We start from the raw sequence: 19,269 nt of genomic DNA on the forward strand, positions 1-19,269 counted from the left end.
TACTCCATCTGCCAAATTTTTGCCCACTCATTTAGCCTGTCTGTGTCCTTTTGCAGATTTTTTGTGTCCTCCTCACACATTGCTTTTCCTCCCATCTTTGTATCATCAACAGACTTGGCTACATTACACTCAGTCCCTTCTTCCAAGTCTTAATATAGATTGTAAATCGTTGGGGTCCCAGCACTGATCCCTGCGGAACCCCACTAGTTACTGGTTGCCAACCAGAGAATGAACCATTTATCCCAACTCTCTGTTCTCTGTTAGATAATCCTCTATCCATGCTAATATATTACCCCCAACCCTGTGAACTTTTATCTTGTGCATTAACCTTTTACGTGGCACCTTGTCAAAAACCTTCTGTAAGTCCAAATACACCACATCCACTGGTTTCCCCTTTATCCACCCTGTTTGTTACATCCTCAAAGAACTCCAGCAAATTTGTCAAACATGACTTCCCTTTCATAAATGCATGCTGACTGCCTGATCGAATGTGCTTTTCCAAATGTCCTGCTACTGCTTCTTTAATAATGGACTCCAATATTTTCCCAACCACAGATGTTGGGCTAACTCCTGCTTTTTGTCTGCCTCCTTTTTTAAATAGGGGCATTACATTTGCAGTTTTCCAATCTGCTGGGACCCTCCCAAGAATCCAGGGAAGTTTGGTAAATTACAACCAATGCATCTACAATCCCTGCCATTGCTTCTCTTCATAATATTCACAGAAATTGTCTCTGTAAAGAAATAATTTGCATTTATATAGTGTTTTTCATGACATCAGAATGTTGAAAAGCACTTTACAGCCAATTAAGTACTTTTGAAGTGTAGTCATTGTAATGTAGGGAAAAATAGCAGCCGATTTGTACACAGCAAGATCCCACAAGCAGCAATAAGTTAATGACCAAATAATCTGTTTTAGTAATGTTGGTTGCAGGATAAATATTGGCCAGGACTTTGTGAAGAACTCCCCTGCTGTCCAAATAGTGTCATGGATTTTTTATGCCTACTTTAGAGGGCAGACAGGGCCTTGGTTTAATGTCAAATCCAAAAGACAGCACTTCCGACAGTGTAGCACTCCCTTAGTACTGTATTGAAGGGTCAGCCTAGAATGTGTGCTCAAATCTCTGATATGGGGCATGAATCCACAACACTACCACTGAAAACTTGTTGTAATTACACCACTCTGCCAATGGCGGTGCTGCAGCACCACTCCAGCAGAAGGGTAGAATTAAAAGTTTGTACTGACAGTTTCCATTATAAATATGGACATAGAAATTTATAAATGAAAAAGTTGGCAATAAGTGTATGCACACAGGTTATTAATAAATATAAATGTTTCAAGGTATGTTTTGGGTTACTTTTGAGTTGTATTTTACTTTATCATAAAAGTAGAGATATGTTTAGTACCTCTCATCTCGAGATATTCATATCTTGAAAATCCTTCCATTCTGGAGTCAAATTTGAAATTGGGAGAGATGCATCCATTGTGAATATGTTTTCATAAAATTTCTATGGTTAATTCAAATTTCTAGTTCCTTGTGTTTTGGAAATTTAGAACTCGATGATTCTTTCAGTGTTGCATGCTAATTTCAGTGCCTTTCCAAGCTTACATTCTAGAATATATTTGCAGCACATTAGAGGTAGGAATTTGGAACATTATTAAAATAGTGTTTTCAGAGTATTGTGCGAGATGGTTTGAGGAACTAAGTGCTACAGGAAATGGGCTGCGCTAACACCCAAATCAATACATAAGACTGTTGAGGGGGGAAAAGTCAATATTCTACCCCTACCCAAATGAGTAAATATTGCATTTATCTAATTACATCATGGTTGTTCCTGTCCCTTATGATTGTTGAAGCTTTTAATTGTTAACAAATTAATAACTCCAGAACAGTACAGAAAATTTATGAAGCTAAGTTACAGGAGAACTTTCTGTAAACTGAAGTTTATTTTTTTAAATGTGTACATATCTGTTCCTGTACAGAATTTTTTGTTTGATCTTTTGATCATTTTACATAAGTGTCATTTTAGCAGTGTTAATATATTTAATTAACTAAGACAATTTTCACAAGTCAATATTGTACAGATAGAATTATATAATTGCATATAGAATTATATAATATGAGCTAGAATTGTTATGTTAATACACACCAGAAAGAGAGACAGCTGTACCAGACATTTTAGCTCAGCAGTGTGAAGAAGGAATTTTGATTGCCAGTGTAGATAAGAGAATATGTTTTTTTGCAATAAAGATTGGAAGAGACTTCAAAGGCACACAACAAATGGTAACTTCTAATAGCAGCTGTATCAACAATATACAGACAGGTGGTGGTGGCAGTCATGTATGATACACACATAATTGTCCTAACTATAAAATACGACAATTTTCTCAAGCTCGCGAGCGGATTCTTCAATCTGCTCTTTCTCAGGCCAGCAAAAGCAGCAATGTTGAAACTCAAGGAATTGAAGGCAAATTATTGGCCTGGTTAGGAAATTGATTGCGCGGCAGAAGACAGAAAGTAGGGATGATGGACAGGTACTCTAATTGGCAGGATGTGACGATTGGTATCTCACAGGGATCTGTGTTGGGGCCTCAACGATTTACAGTATTAATGACTTAGATGATGGGATAGACAGCCACACGCCCCAAGTTTGCTAATGACAAAGACAGGCGGCATTATAAGCAGTTTAGATGGAAGCATAAAATTACTAAGATATTAATAGATTAAGTGATTGAGCAAAACTGGGGCAAATGGATTTCAATGTAGGCAAGTGTGAGCTCATTCACTTTGGACCCAAAAAGGACAGATCGGAGTACTTTCTAAATGGTGAAAAGATAAAAACTGGCGGTCCAAAGATATTTGGAGTTCATGTACAGAGATCATTAAACTGCCATGGACAAGTACAAAAGATCATACAAGGCTAATGGAATGCTGGGCTTTATATCTCGAGGACTAGAATACAAGAGGGTAGAAGTTATGCGCCAGTTATACAAAGCCCTGGTTAGATCACACCTAGAGTACTGTGAGCAGTCCTGGGCACCACACCTTAGGAAGGGTATATTGGCCTTGGAGGGAGTGTAGCATAGATTTACCAGAATTATATCTGGACTCCAAGGGTTAAATTACCATGAGCAATTACACAAACACTAGTTGTATTCCTTGGAATTTAGAAGGTTAAGTGGTGATTTGATCCAAGTTTTCAAGATATTAAGCAGAACTGATAGGATAGATGAGAAACTATTTCCACTGGTTGGGGAATCTAAGACTAGGTAACATAGCTTAAAAGTCACAGCCAGTCCAGAAACATAGAAAATAGGTACAGGCGTAGGCCATTCGGTCCTTTGAGCCTGCACCACCATTCAGTATGATCATGGTTGATCATGCACTTCAGTACCCCATTCCTGCTTTCTCTCCATACCCCTTGATCCCTTTAGCCATAAGGGCCACATCTAACTCCCTTTTGAATATATCTGACGAACTGGCCTCAACAACTTTCTGTGGTAGAGAATTCCACATGCTCACAACTGAGTGAAGAAGTTTCTCCTCATCTCGGTCCTAAATGGCTTACCTCTCATCCTTAAACTGTGACCCCTGGTTCTGGACTTCCTCAACATTGGGAACCTTCTTCCTGCATCTAGCCTATCTAAACCTGTCAGAATTTTATATGTTTCTATGAGAACCCCTATCATTCTTCTAAATTCCAGTGAATATAAGATTAGTTGATCCAGTCTTTCTTCATATGTCAGTCCTGCCATCCCAGGAAACAGTCTGGTGAACCTTCGCAGCACTCAATAGAAAGAATATCCTTCCTCATTAGGAGACCAAAACTACACAATATTCAAGGGGTGGCCTTACCAAGGTCCTGTACAACGAGTAAGACCTCCCTGCTCCTATGCGCAAATCCTCTCGCTATGAAGGCCAACATGCCATTTGCCACCTTCACCGCCTGCTGTACCTGGATGCCAACTTTCAATGACTGATGTACCAGACACCCAGGTCACAGTGCACCTCCCCTTTTACTAATCTGTCACCATTCAGATAATCTGCCTTCCTGTTTTTACCACCAAAGTGGATAACCTCACATTTATCTACATTATATCGCATCTGCCATGTATTTGCCCACACACCTAGCCTGTCCAAGTCACCCTGCAGCCTCTTAGCATCCTCCTCACAGCTCACACTGCTACCCAGCTTACTGCCATCTGCAACCTTGGAGATATTACATTCAATTCCTTCGTCTAAATCATTAATGTATATTGTAAATAGCTGGGGTCCCAGCACTGAACCTTGCGGTACCCCACTAGTCACTGCCTGCCATTCTGAAAAGGATTTGTTTATTCCTCCTCTTTGCTTCCTGTCTGCCAACCAGTTCTCTATCCACGTCAGTACATTACCCCCAATACCATGTGCTTTAATTTTGCACACTAATCTCTTGTGTTAGGAAACAGTTCTAAACGCAAAGGGTGGTAGAAGTTTGGAACTCTCTTCCATAAATGGCAGTTGATGCTAGGTCAATTGTTAATTTTAAATTTGAGATTGATAGATTTTTGTTAATCAAAGGTACTAAGGGATATCTGGCTAAAGTGGGTATGTGGAGTTAGGTCACAGATCAGCCATGATCTCTTTGAATTCCGGAACAGGCTTGAGAGGCTAAATGGTCTACTCCTGTAGCTGTGTAAGTTGGCATGCTTATAATCTGAGGTATGAGAGTATAATTGGTACCCATATCTCATGTACACCTCATGGGCCCAAGTTTCAGCTCGAGTTATTCCTATTTTTTTGGAGCAACTAGTTTAGTATGGAGTATCTTAGAAATTGTAATTCTCGGCATTTAGTTTGCTCCAGTTCTAGTTAGCTAGAATAGTTTCATTTTAGTAGAGTTTTTTTTCAAGCGGTTACCAGCCACATACGCCTGTTTTGCAAGTTTAGGCAGCGAAAAGTTACTCCAAACTAATTTAGAACGGAGTGTCGATTTTTGTACGCTCAGAAAAACCTTGCCTATACTTCATAAATTAGGCGCAGGTAGCGAGAGATGGGGTGGGGGTGGGGGGGAAGGGAAGTTAGGAAATTTTACAAAGCATTGAACATTTTACTTTTACCAATAAAGAACCATCAATAATAAATGATCAATAAATCAACCAATAAATCAATCAAAAAAAATGTAAAAATTAAAAAAAATTCAAAATCAATCAAAATAAATTTAAAAATTACAATTGGAGCTCTCCAATAGTCTGCCGAAGAGCTAGTCGGACGGGCCCCACTGCCGAAGAGGTGCTGCTCGGGTAGGGCCCGCCACTGAGGAGGTAAGGGCAGGCAGGCCACTCGGCTCGGGATAGGGGGCGACGTCCCTTTGGCCAGGAGAGTGTCTACTGGAGGCAGGAGGTGCTGGGAGGGCCAGGAGCTACTGCGCAGATGCGCAGCCTCCATTGCGCACGCGCGCAGCTGCCGGCACTCTTTGGCACAGAGCTGTAGCTCTGCCACCAGCTGCTTGTGTTGCACTGCGTTGACTGTGAAACAGGCCTGCTGGACTCGGAGAATCGCGAGGTAAGTTTTAGGTGCTTTTTTTTATTCTAAAAGAATAGGTGGGCCTCCTTGGAGTCCGCCGTTCTGGGAGGACATCCGAAACTTGGGCCCTATGTAAGGTGTTAAATTGTATTATCTCATTGGCTTGATTTAATAAAGGCTATTAACAGAGTTTTTCAGTGTTTCATAGAATTACATAAAATTTTACAGCACAGAAACAGGCCATTCGGCCCAACAAATCTATCCCGGTGTTTATGCTCCACACCAGCCCCCACCTTACTTAATTTCACCCTATCAACATATTCTTCTATTCCTTTCTCCCTCTTGTACTTATTAAGCTTGTGTGTTAACTGTGACTCATTTGGGAGCATTCTTGTCTCTGAGTCTGAAGCTTGTGGATTCAAGTTCCACTCCAGAGTCTTGAGCACAATAATCTAGGTTGACACGCCAGTGCAGTACTGAGGGAGTGCTGCATTGTCGGAAGTGCCATCTTATGAATGACACATTAAACCAAGGCCCCATGTTCTCGCTCTGGTGGATGTAAAAGATCCCATTACACTATTTCAAAGAAGAGCAGTGGCGTTATCCCCGGTGTCCTGGCCAATATTTATTCCTCAGTCAGCATCACTAAAAAAAATGATATGGTCATTATCACATTGCTGTTTGTGGGAGCTTGCTGTGCGCAAATTAGCTGCTGCGTTTCCAACATTACAACAGTGACTATACTTTAAAAGTACTTCAGTGGCTGTAAAGCACTTTGGGACATCGAGGTTGTGATATGCGCTATATGAATGCAAGTCTTTCTTGCCCTCAACTGCATCTATGCTATTTGCCTCAACCACTCCATGTGGTAGCAAGTTCCACATTCTCACCACTCTTGAGTAAGGAGAATGAGTCCTTCTCCTCCAACTTGTATTGGAGGTAAAAGATTATGACAATATCCTATAATACTGCCACTTAAAGGCAAGAGGGATATATAACAATTTCCTATATAAACCCAACATATATGACTACAATACATCTGTTAACATTATGGAGCAGACTAATGTGGATATGTTCTGTACAATCTCCAAGAATAATTGTAATAACTATTTTAATTAAAATCATTATTGGTGCACTGTTTGTGCAGTGTATTTTAGCATCTAAAAGATCAAAGGTGTAAAAATGAAAATGACTTTTATAGATTAAAATTCTCATAATCCATGAAAAAATATGCTTTTCCATTTACAGTGCTCGTGAGTTTTTGTCTTTATGTCCTGCTGGTGGGAGCGTGTATGATCTTGCTGTGGACTCTGCAGTATTGATGTACAAGGTCACATGATGCTCGGCTCATGGGAAATGCTTCATATGATGTCATTTAGCCCATCCGTTTGCCTTCAACCACAACTGAGATTCTATAATTCATGTAATACCCAATCCAGAGACTAATAATACTCCAACATTTAATTGTAGATCCATTTTATGAACTAGAACATAGAAATTTACAGCGCAGAAGGAGGTCATTTTGGCCCATCGTGTCCACGTCGGCCGATTAAAAAGCTGCACGACCCTTGGTCAGCAGCCCTGAAGGTTACATATAAACCTATGAACAATGACGGAAAGGCAAAGAGTACCCAGCCCAACCAGTCCGCCTCAAACAAACGTGACACCCCTTATACTGAAACATTTTACACTTCACCCCAACCGAAGCCATGTGATCTCATGGGTGAGGCAAAAACCAGATAAAAACTAAAGTTAGAATATTACATTACATTACTCTAGAAAATACTGAGATCTGATTGAGACCTTTAAATTCATGAAAAGATTAGACTTGGTCCTGCAGATAGGGCTTTAAACTAATTGGTGGTGGGGGGGGGGGGGGGGAGAATGTAAAAAGAGAAAGGAGAAGACAAAAGTGCAGGGTAGCAGTAGGGGTAATGATAATCAGAATGTGACAGGAAGGGACAGAGCGTATACACAGAAGTCAAAATGAAAAGCTCTTATATTTGAACGCACGCAGCATTCGTAACAAGATAAATGAGTTGACAGCACAAGTAGAAATAAATGGGTATGATCTGATTGCCATTACAGAGATGTGGTTGCAAGGTGACCAAGGATGGGAACTGAATATTCATGGGTATTTGCAATTTTGTAAGGATAGGCAGAAAGGAAAAGGAGGTGTGGTAGCTCTGTTAATAAGGGATGAGATCAGTGCAGTAATGAGAAATTATATTGGCTCAGAAGATCAAGATGTAGAATTAGTTTGGGTGGAGATAAGAAATAATAAGGGTAGGAAGTCACTGGTGGGAGTGGTCTTCAGGCCCCCAAACAATAGCCACACTGTAGGACAGAGTATAAATCAAGAAATAATAGAGGCTTGTAAGAAAAGTACAACAATAATCATGGGCAATTTTAATCTTCATATTGATTGGACAAATCAAATTGGGAAAGGTAGCCTGGAGGAAGAGTTCATCGAGTGTATGCGGGATGGATTCGTCGAACCAATACGCTGTGGAACCAACCAGAGAGCAGATCTGGTAATGTGTAACGAGTCTGGATTAATTAATGATCTCATAGTGAAGGATCCTCTTGGGAAGAGTGATTATAGCATAGTAGAATTTCAAATTCATTTTGAGGGCGAGAAAGCTAGTTCTCAAACTAGTGTCTTGAATTTAAATAAAGATAATTACAAATCTATGAAGGCAGAGCTGGTTAAAGTGCACTGGGAAAATATATTAAAGGGTAAGACTGTAGAAAAGCAGTGGCAATCATTGAAGGAGATATTTCATAACTCTCAGCAAAGATATATTCCAGTGAGAAACAAAGACTCTAAGAGAAGGATGAACCATCCGTGGCTAACTAAGGAAGTAAAGGATGGTATCAAATTGAAAACCAAGGCACACAATGTTGCGAAGAACAGTGGAAGGCCAGAGGATTGGGAATTTTTTTTAAATCAGTAAAGGACGACTAAAATAATGATAGAGAGAAGATAGCTCTTGAGAGTAAATTAGCAAGAAATATAAAAACAGACAATAAGAGCTTCTGCAAGTATATAAAAATGAAGCGAGTAGCTAAAGTAAACATTGATCCCTTAGAGGATGAGAAACAGAGAAATGGCAGAGACTTTAAACAAATATTTTGTATCGGTCTTCACGGTAGAAGACGCTAAAAGCAGCCTAATAATTGATCATCAAGGGGGGGGACTTAAAACAGTCACTAACACTAGAGAAAAAGTACTAGTCAAATTAATGGGACGAAAGGTGGACAAGTCCCCTGCACCTGATAATCTGCATCCTAGGGTCTTAAATGAGGTAACTGCAGAGATAGTGAATGCACTGGTTGTAATCTACCAAAATTCCGTGAATTCTGGAGAAATCCCAGCGGACTCATAAAACCGCAAATGTAGCACCCCTATTTAAGAAAGGAGGGAGACAGAAAGCAGGAAACCATAGACCAGTTAGCCTAACATCTGACATTGGGAAATTGCTGGAGTCCATCATTAAGGAAGCAGTAGCAGGACATTTAGAAAATCATAATGCAGTCAAGCAGAGTTAGCATGGTTTTATGAAAGGGAAATCATGTTTGACAAATTTGCTAGAATTCTTTGAGGATGTAACGAGCAGGGTGGATAAAGGGAACCAGCTGATGTCATGTATTTGGATTTCCAGAAGGTATTCGAGAAGGTGCCACATAAAGGGTTACTGCACAAGGTAAGAGCTCATGGGGTTGGGGGTAATATATTAGCATGGATAGAGGATTGGCTAACTAACAGAAAACAGAGAGTTGGGATAAATGGTCATTTTCAGGTTGGCAAACTGTAACTAGTGGAGTGCCACAGGGATCAGTGCTGGGACCACAACTATTTACAATTGATATTAATGACTTGGATGAAGGGATTGAGTGTAATGTAGCCAAATTTGCTGATGTTACAAAGATAGGTGGAAAGCAAGTTGTGAGGAGGACACAAATAATCTACAAAGGGATATAGATAGGCTAAGTGAGTGGGCAAAAATTTGGCAGATGGAGTATAATGTGAGAAAATGTGAGGCTATCCACTTTGGTAGGAAAAATAAGAAAACAAACTATTATTTAAACAGGGAGAGATTACAAAATGCAGTGGTATAGAGGGACCTGGGGGTCCTTGTACATGAAACACAAAAAATTAGCATGCAGTTACAGCAAGTAATTAGGAAGGCAAATGGAATGTTGGGCTTTATTGCAAGGGGGATGGAGTATAAACGCAGGGAAGTCCTGCTACAACTGTACAGGGTATTGGTAAGACCACACCTGGAGTACTGCGTACAGTTTTGGTCTCCTTATTTAAGGAGGGATATACTTGCACTGGAGGCAATTCAGAGTAGGTTCACTCGGTTGATTCCTGAGATGAAGGGGTTGTCATATTACGAAAGATTGAGAAGGTTGGGCCTATATTCATTGGAGTTTAGAAAACTTAGAGGTGATCTTATTGAAACACATATGATTCTGAGGGGGCTTGACAAGGTGGATGTAGAGAGGATGTTTCCCCTCATGGGGAAATCTAGAACCAGGGGGCATAGTTTCAGAATAAGGGGTGGCTCATTTAAAATGGAAATGAGGATGAATTTCTTCTCTCAGAAGGTTGTGAATCTTTGGAATTCTCTACCTCAGACAGCTGTGGAGGCTGGGTCATTGAATATATTTAAGGTGAAGATAGACAGATTTTTGAAAGATAAGGGAGTCAAGGGTTATGGGGAGCGGGCGGGGAAGTGAAGTTGAGGCCAGGTCAGATCAGCCATGATTTTATTGAATGGTAGAGCATGCTCTGGGGCCAAATGGCCTACTACTGCTCCTATTTCTTATGTCCTGATATATATGCTATTCGATCTAGATAGGATAAGTAGGATGGGGGACATGAGCATACATAATGTAAACATAGATCCTAGGAGGTACTTTTTTTTGAAAAACATCAACCTTGGTGCAGGTTGCTAGCTCATGAAGTGGGTGTGGATTGGCTGCAGTAATTCAAAAGGGAGCTGGATGTGTTCCTGAGAGTGACCAACATAACCGCATATAGAAGGTAGGCGAGAGGGGGAAGGCGGGGTGTCTCCTAGTCACTGGCCTCCTGGAACTTATTGCCTTTAGGGGTCAGACAGAAATTTCCCCGAGCTTTTACCGAAATTGTCCTAAGATGTTTGTGCTCTTTTATTTAGAATTTTTCAAGAGATTGCAGGGATGGGGGTGATGATATGTAGAAATTACACATGCCACGATACAACAGGCTCGATGGACCAGCAATTATTTACCTGTCATTTTTCATGTGTCATGAATGTGTCAGAAAATATGCTCACTGAGGAGATTTTTCATTCAACTGTTTGGCTGGAATTTTTTGTCATCATCATCATCATCATAGGAGGTCCCTCGAACGAGGATGACTTGCTTCCATGAGTTCACAGGTGTTTCAATGAAGGACCCGATGTTCCAGTCCTGAACTCCAATTGAGGGGGTGGACAGTGCCTTGCGTGAATTTTTTTAACGTGTGGTGACCATTGCACATCAGCCACCACACGGGCTTGACAGAGCTAGACCTTTATTCAACGGCAAGGGTTAACCAGGACGACTGGAGACCTACTCTGCTGCATGGACCTAGCATGCACACATCACAATGTGGGCCGGCCCATGCTGCCCCTGGGCCCTCGGCTCTTCTGGGCCCCGTACCCTCATTTGCCGCACCTCCGCCACAATCTCTTGCCGCTTCTCCGCCACGAACATTTATCGCATCTCCGCTACGATCTCTCGCCGCTTCGCCGCCAAACATTCACCTCACCTCTGCCGCGATCTCATACCACTCCTACGCCACAATCTCTCACCACTCCTCCACCACAAAAAACAATCACCGCACCTCTGCCACACTCTCTCACCGCTCCTATGCCACGATCTCTTGCCGCATCTATGCCACAAACTCTCATCTGCCCTGACCTTCCCACTCCTCTGTACCTGGGCTCCGCCGATGTTCCTGCCTACGCTCCAAAACGGTGACCAGGGTTTTGATGACGTCACCCAGTCGCCAATCTCAAAATCGTCGCTCACTTGGAGCAGCTCGCGCTGGAGGTTGAAGTGGTACGGCGCTCCAGCTCTTTTATAGCCCGACCTGTGGAGATGAGGGGGAATTTTTTGTATACAAATAATGAATACTATATTTATTTCTGTACAACAACAATAAAAACAACTTGCATTTTTATAGCACCTTTCAATGTAGTTGAAGATCCCAATGTGTTCTTGTGACAATTAAGATAAAGGCTTCAATTGGGACTTTAATAAGTTATCTGTGTAGTATATGCAACTTGTGTAGCCCACTAGCTGAGGGCGCATAGGTATATAAAAGGGTTTGCAGTAGAATGTTCCGGACTCTGGAGTCTGAATGAATAGACACAGTTTGAACTGCAGTGCTCAGGTCTCGTGGTGTACTTATTGTCAATATATAACAACTGGCGACGAGATATGGACTAAGAATTCACAAGAGGCCATGGCTGCTCTGGGGATTTTGGAGCACTTCGTTGAGGGTGAAGATTGGGACGCTTTCGTGGAATGCCTCAATCTGTACTTTGAGGCCAACGAGCTGCAGGGCGATGGGAACGCGGGCAAGCGCGTGCGATCTTCCTTACCGTGTGTGGGTCCAAAATCTACGGCCTAATCAAGGATCTGCTAGCACCAACGAAACCAACGAGCAAAGAGTATCCAGAGCTATGCAAACTGGTTCAGGGGCATCTCAAGCCGAAAGTGAGTATCTTCATGGTCAGGTACCGATTCTTTACACACCATCGCTCAGAGGGCCAGGACGTCGCGGAATACATTGCGACCTCAGACATCTCGCTGGACCCTGCGAATTTGGAGCTTGGTTGGGGGAAATGCTGCGGGACTTCTTTGTACTGGGGATCAACCTCCGTAAGCTGCTAGCCGCTGAGACGGTAGAGCTGAGCAGGGCTATCGCGATTGCCCAGGCGTACATCTCCACAAGTGATAACACAAAGCAGATATCCTTGCAGAATCGGAGCTCAGGGGAAAACAAAAGGGCAAGTACTGTACATAAAATAACAGAGCTGACAGGCAGAACGGGGCAGGGCAAGGCCTATCAGCCTGTGGCCATTAGACCTGTTGCAACTCAGAGTCCGCCATCAGGGGTGAATGGGAGAAGTCCATTAGTACTGCGGGGGTTGGCGTTGTGGGGATAATCATCGGGCTGATTAATGCCGATTTAAGCACTACGTGTGCTGAGGCTGCGCAGCAAAGGGGCACCTCTCGCGGATGTGCAGACTTGCTGCAACACCTCACGTGGCAGAGGATTGATCCGACTTGGACCACAAGGTACAGGCAACTCGACCTGAGAGTGATGATGAGGAAGTGTACGGGTTATATACCTTCACCATCACAAGCAACCCATTAATTTGTGAAGTGAAGTTGAACGGACTTCCCATATCGATGGAGTTGGACACGGGTGCAAGTCAGTCAGTCATGAGCAAAGAGGCTTTTGAGAAATAGGGGACAATGAGGCACATAGGCCCAAATTGTGTCCGAATAATGCAAAGCTATGTACGTACACCAAAGAAATCATACCTGTGATAAGGAGTGTGGAATTGAGGGTAGAGTACGAAGGAGTTGTGCATGAGCTATCATTGTGGATTGTTCCAGGCAATGGCCCAACACTGCTAAGCAGAATCTAGTTAAGGAGGTTTGCAGGGAAAGCTAGAAATAGGGTTTGTTCTGATAAGTCAATTGTACTGCAGGACCCATATAAATGCTTTGTGTTGAATTGTAATGTACCATGATACGGGATTGGCAGCGTGCCACAGAAAGCAAATGTATCTGTATCGGGCAATGGACAACCGGTTGTACAAGCGTCTGAAAAAAAATGTAAGGCCAAAGGAGCCCACGGTAGAGTCGAGGAAGGGGCATTAGCATGCGTCGATGCGGTCAAGAAAAAGTACCCATATCCTCTCAGACACTGGTCTGAGCTCGAAACTGACCGCAAGTTGCTCAAGTCACAGTCTCTAGACAGCAAAGGGATAGACACCAAGGTTACCTGCCGCAGACCAGGCACCAGGCTCAGGAGCTGATGCGTTCAACAGGCCACCATCATCCACTACCAGGGTTGGAATGGCACTGCCCACTGACTCGTCCCTGGTCAGAGAAGGTTTTGGGAGCGAGGGGGTACCCACTACTGCTCACCACATCAGGACCTGGAATGGCCAGGATCCTGCACTATCCAATGTAAAACACTGTGTCCCATGTGGGAACCGGTCGGCCATACCTGAGAAAATGCAAGAATAAAATAAGTCGTCTCGACAAAGCAAAGATAAGTTGCCTATCCCAGAGGAGGGCACCCTATGGGGGAATCGTGTGAGTTTGTCACGCAAACACAGGGAAATGCTTGCAAGCGGCCCACAGAGGATTTGAGACCCTAAATGACATCACGCATGTCCGGTCTGCCCAATGCAAGCCCGAGCCCAATGGTCCTGCGTGGCGAGCAGCGCAAAACACAAAGCGAGTCCACCTAACCAGGACCTCATTGGTTCACCAGGTCTGTACGATCACGTGGCAACCCGGCGAAACTGGAAGTACGGGTGCCACGATTGCGTGGCGACATCACGCATTCTTAATAAGATCCACATGCCGGTCTGAACAAGCAGGCGTCTGGCACGGCTTTGGTCAAAGAGGGGGATAGAGATTGGAGATAAGGATAAAGTGATTTTAAAGTGATAAGGACAAATTGGTTCTAAGTAAACCATCTCACAGACCAGACCAGAGGCTGAAGCACATACAACAAGAACACGCAAGGAAGACAGCAACATTGAAGACCAACCAACGCACACACGCCAAGGCTCGACCACTTGAACCAAAGACTTTGGGAGGGAGTGATGTAGTATATGCAACTTATGTAGCCCACCAGCAGAGGGCGTAACTGTCGGAGTTCAAATGATGTGTACATGTAACCTGTGTAGCCCACCAGCTGAGGGCACACAGGTCTATAAAAGGGTTTGAGTAGAATGTTCCGGACTCTGGAGTCTGAATAAATAGACAAAGGTCACACAGTTTGAATTGCAGTGCTCAGGCCTCGTGGTGCATTTATTGTTAATACATAACAATCTGCAGGTACTTAAAAAGGTTTTTAAGTATTCTGTGTTAAAATTAAAGTCCAATGTGTAAAGCTATTTTATCTGAAATGTCAGTGTTTTAGAAACAAACTTCCCTCATGATGGGTTATCATGATGGGATCTTAATGGAAGAAAATGGCTGAAGTTTAAGTAATTGCCAGCTGAAGTGTGTAACCATAGAAGGATAAAGTGGCCTTGTGATGGCCAAAGAAAGCAACCTTTTGTCAAAAAATATTGACTGCACTGTATAGTAAAATATAAAGAAAGTAAACACCACTCCTCACTGTTAGACCCGAGAACGTTGTTCATTTTTTAGTTCTGCTGTACTCAAATTTCAGGACCAAGAGGCAACGCTGTTCTTTATTAGAAATTTAACTTTTCTCCATTTCTGAAAGATGGTTGGTCTCTGTAGGACACTGTACATTCAGGACCTTCAAAATAATGTAGTGCTTGAGAACTAGCAAAAACAACGTTCTATTTGAGGTATCCATGCTTCATTATGGCACTCTGATGTTGTAAAAACCAATTCCAAAATCAGTTGAGTTGTATAAAAGGTCTGTAAAAGAATTTCTCTGAAATAAATGCTTAAAAAACCTTAATAGAAAATGCTGGAATTCATTCCATTCATAGGCGGTACCTCGAAACAAGGATGACTTGCTTCCATGCCAAAAAAGGATGAGTTCACAGGTGTTTCAATGAAGGACCCAATATTCCAGGTCCTGAACTACATCCTGAAGGGTGGAAGATGCCTGTGCGTGGGTTTTTTTAATGTGTGGTGACCATTGCACACCAGCCACCACACGGGCCTGACAGAGCTAGGTCTGGGTCCAGTGGCAAGGATTAACCAAGACAACTGGAAATCAGCTCTGCTGCACGGACCGAGTGCACACGCATATCGCAGTGTGGGCTGGCCTGTGCTGCTCCTGAGCCCTCGCCTCTTCTGGCCCTGAACTCACGCCTCTCCTGGACCCTGGTCTCTCCACCATCTCTTACCGCTCCCTCGCCTCGACCTCGCCGCTCCTGTTGTACCTGCCCACGCTCCAATCACCGACCTGGACTTGATGACGTCACTCTTCGCTGCCGTGGCAAGTCTAGATCGGATGTAAATGGAAATTCACATAAGGTGTAAATGGCATACTCCCAGGTGCATACATTACAGGGGTGATTTAAGAGTGGACCAGGGTGTCATGGAGGGAGCGGTCCCTTCAGAATGCTGAAAAGGGAGGAGAAGGGAAGATGTGTTTGGTGGTGGGATCACGTTGGAGGTGGCGGAAATGGTGGAAGATGATCCGTTGAACGTGGAGGCTGGTAGGGTGAAAGGTGAGGGCAAGGGGAATTCTATTGTGGTTCTGGGAGGGAGGGGAAGGGGTGAGAGCAGAAGTACGGGAAATAGAACGGACATGGTTGAGGGCCATGTCAACCACGGTAGAGGGGAATTCTCGGTTCAGGAAAAAGCAAGACATATCGGAAGCACTAGTATGGAAGGTGGCATCGTTAGAGCAGATGCGACAAAGACGGAGAAACTGAGAGAATGGAATGGAGTTCTTACAGCAAGTGTAGTGGGAGGAAGTGTACTCCAGGTAGCTGTGAGAGTAAGTGGGCTTATAGTGAATGTTTATCAATAGCCTAGCCCCAGAAATGGAGACAGAGAAGTCGAGGAAGGGAAGGGAAGAGTCAGAGATGGACCATGTGAAGGTGAGAGAAGAGTGGAAATTAGAAGCAAAATGAATTAAATTTTCTAGTTCAGGGCGAGAGTAGGAAACCGCACCGATACAGTCAACCTTCATAGGATAATTACATAACACAAAAGGTGATTACTTGAGTACTTCCCAAAATAAGTTGCCGGATTAGTTGTCAGCTAAACTAAATTGTCTTAACCTAGTTATGCTGGTTCACGGGGTGGAACAACAATAACAACGTGTATTTATATAGTGCCTTTAACGTAGTGAAACGTCCCAAGGCGTATTATGAGATAAAAAATTTGACACTGAGCCACAGACGTAGAGATTTTCACAGGTGAACAAAAGCTTGGTCAAAGAGGTAGGTTTTAAGGAGTGTCTTGAAGGAGGAACAAGAGGTAGAGAAGCGGAGCGATTTAGGCAGTGAGTTCAGAGCTTGGCGCCTAGACAACAGAAGGCATGGCCACAAATGTGTAATGTATGTACATAAGGTCTGCCCACCACCAGAGGGCACTACCGTCGGAGGTCCCAGGGTCATAGGTACACTCGCGCTGGGCCCGGTATATAACCTGAACTTCACCTTTGTATCTTCACTTCTGAAAGCCATTAAAGACGAACCAGGTTACACCTGGTCACTGGCTCACAGTACAGAGTTCATTGTATCATTTCATACACCGTACAATGGTTGAGCGATTATCATGAGGGATGCACAAGAGGGCAGAATTAGAGGAGTGCAGATATCTTGGGGGGTTGTGGGACTGGAGGAGATTACAGAGATAGGGAGGGGCGAGGCCATGGAGCGATTTGAAAATAAGAATGAGAATTTTGATATTGAGGCATTGCTTAACCGGAAGCCAATATAGGTCAGCGAGCACAGGGGTGATGGGTGAGCGGGACTTGGTGCGAGTTAGGACACAGGCAGCCAAGTTTTGGATCACTTCTAGTTGACATAGAGAAGAATGTGGGAGGCCAGCCAAGAGTGCATTGAAATAGTCAAGTCTAGAGGTAACAAAGGCATGTATGAGTGCTTCAGCAGCAGATGAGCTGAGGCAAGGGTGGAGACGGGTGATGTTACGGAGGTGGAAATAGGCAGTCTTAGTTAAGCTGCGGATATGTGGTCGAAAGCTAATTTCAGCATCAAATATGACACCAACGTTGCGAACAGTCTGGTTCAGCCTCAACCAGAAGTTGGACAGAGGAATGGAGGAAGTAGCTAGGGAAGGGAGTTTGTGGCTGGGAATGAAAACAATGGGTTAGGTCTTGCGAATATTCAATTGGAGAAAATTTCTGCTCATCCAGAACTGGATGTCGGACAAGCAGTCTGACAATTTAGAGACCGAGGAGGGGTCGAGAGAAGTGGTGGTGAGGTAGAACTAGGTGTCATCAGCGCGAATGTGATTAGTTGGTCAGTATATCTCTCTTTTTTTCTAAACTTGGACATTGCTTTAAATTAAGAGCCGGGATTAAAAACTAAACATAGATCATTGATATTTCCAAACTTTGAAAACTTAATTAATTAAATAAAATACATTTGATATAGCAGGGCAGGCGAGGTGTTGCAGCTGCAGCATATGGCAGCTGGTGGACACGTGTGTGATCCATGGCGACCACATCTGCAGTAAGTGATGGCTGCTTGAGAAACTTCGGCTCGGAGTTGATGAGGTGGAGTCTGAGCTTCAGACACTGAGATACATCAGGGAGGGGGAGAGTTACCTGGACACTGTGTTCCAGCAGAGAGTCACACCCCTTAGGTTAAATAATTAAAATTTGGTCCGTGGTCAGGGACAGGAGGGTGTGACTACAAGTGAGGCAGGTATGGGGACCCAGGATGTAGTGATGGAGGAGCATCGGCCCTTGCTCTTGTCCGGTACGAGGTTCTTACTCCCTGTGAGGATGAGAGTGTGCACAAACGCAAGCGTCATCTGTATATTGTAATTCAATGACAGAGGTTGGAGCAACCTTGGATCTGGACTGGAGGTGTCGGAGGTTGAACAATTTCCCGTTTGTCCTGTAGATTAACTCCACTCCAGCGGGGAGCTTGTTAAGGGTGAGATGAGGCATTGCAGTGAGGAAGATGGAGAAGAGTGTTGGTGCAATGACACAGCCTTGTTTGACCCTGGTCTGCACTTGTATTGGGTCCATGGTGGATTTGTTGGTAAGAATCATGACTTGAATGTCATCGTGAAGCAGGCAGCGGATGGTGACGAATTTTTGAGGACAGCGAATTTGAGAAGGACATTCCATAATCCCTCGTGGTTGACAGTGTTGAAGGCCTTTGTGAGCTCAAAGAAAGCCATGTACAGAGGTTGATGCTGCTTCCTATATTTTTCTTGGATTTGCACGGTGAAGATTCCCCCTTAGTGGGTGGAATCCGCATTGCGACTCTGGGAGGAGTTCATCAGCCACTGGGAGGAGACGATTGAGGAGCATTCTTGTGATGATTTTCCCTGCGGCAGACAGCAGGCAAACTCCTCTGTAATTATCGCATTCAGACTTGTCCCATTTCTTGAAGATGGTCACGATTGTGGCATCTCTGAGATCCCCTGTCATGCTCTCCTCCTTCCAGATAAGAGAGATGAGTTCATGGATTCGCGCCGAGTACTTCTCCGCCATGCTTTAGTACTTCGGTGGGGATTCCATCTGCTCCTGAGGCTTTGTTGTTTTTCAGTTGCCTGAGGGCCTTTTCAACCTTGTGCCGGGCTGGGATTGTGCCGAGGTGGTAATGGGCAGCATGCTGTGGGATGGAGTCAAGGGTGCTCACGTCAAAGGCAGAGTCTTGGTTGAGGAGATCCTCAAGGTGCTCCTTCCAGTAGGCACTGACTGCCTCTCTGTCCTTGATGAGCACCTCTCCGTTCTTGGCTCTCAGTGGAATAGGACCTTGGGTGTTTGGGCCATAGGTGGACTTGACCGCGCTAAAAAATCCACCCTTGCGGTTGTGCACACTTGGAGTAGAACTCCAAA

This window comes from Pristiophorus japonicus, chromosome 4 (genome assembly GCF_044704955.1).
Source record: "Pristiophorus japonicus isolate sPriJap1 chromosome 4, sPriJap1.hap1, whole genome shotgun sequence".
Taxonomy (NCBI): Eukaryota; Metazoa; Chordata; class Chondrichthyes; family Pristiophoridae; genus Pristiophorus; species Pristiophorus japonicus.